Genomic DNA, 598 nt, shown 5'->3' with positions numbered 1-598 from the left:
GGCAATTTTATTCCCGCTTCGTTTCTCAGTCAAATTAAGCTTATGATATATCAAATTAAAGTTTAAGGTGTCTTGTTTGTGGTGTAAAAATTTGAGAGCAATTGGATGAGTGTAATTTCTGCAGAAATTAATGGTGTGAGGGATGTTTAGAGCTGTTTTGGAGTTAGTTGGCAGTTTTGCTTGTCCAATTTCAAATGGTGATAACCGGAGCAAATGAGCTCGGAATTGAGCGTGTGATAGCTTCCTGGAAAGGTAATTAAGTAAGAAAAAAAGATAACTAGAGAGAAAGGTCTGTTTTGATACGGTGTGTTCGCAGAAAAATAATTTGTGAACCATGTCCGAATAGGTAAAAAAGTAAGATCGAGAAATTGACTAAGTGGGTTTATGGGGACCCCTTAGTGACTTATAATAAGTAAAGTAATATGTAAAAATAGTTAAAATAAGTATTCCGCAAGAGTTTACAGTTATGATCACAACTTTTAATTATTACGCTTTTTATTGTTTTAAATGCTCGCGTAATAATCGGAAAAAGTTTATTCGCATTTTTATAAATGAATTGTTGTGATTGTAACTGCGCTTAATATCATAATTAATGTTA

Source organism: Gastrolobium bilobum, unplaced genomic scaffold (genome assembly GCF_033153095.1).
Source record: "Gastrolobium bilobum isolate Gb01-03AN ecotype WA unplaced genomic scaffold, APGP_CSIRO_Gbil_v1 utg11420, whole genome shotgun sequence".
Lineage (NCBI taxonomy): Eukaryota > Viridiplantae > Streptophyta > Magnoliopsida > Fabales > Fabaceae > Gastrolobium > Gastrolobium bilobum.
Note: the sequence above shows the minus strand (reverse complement) of the source record.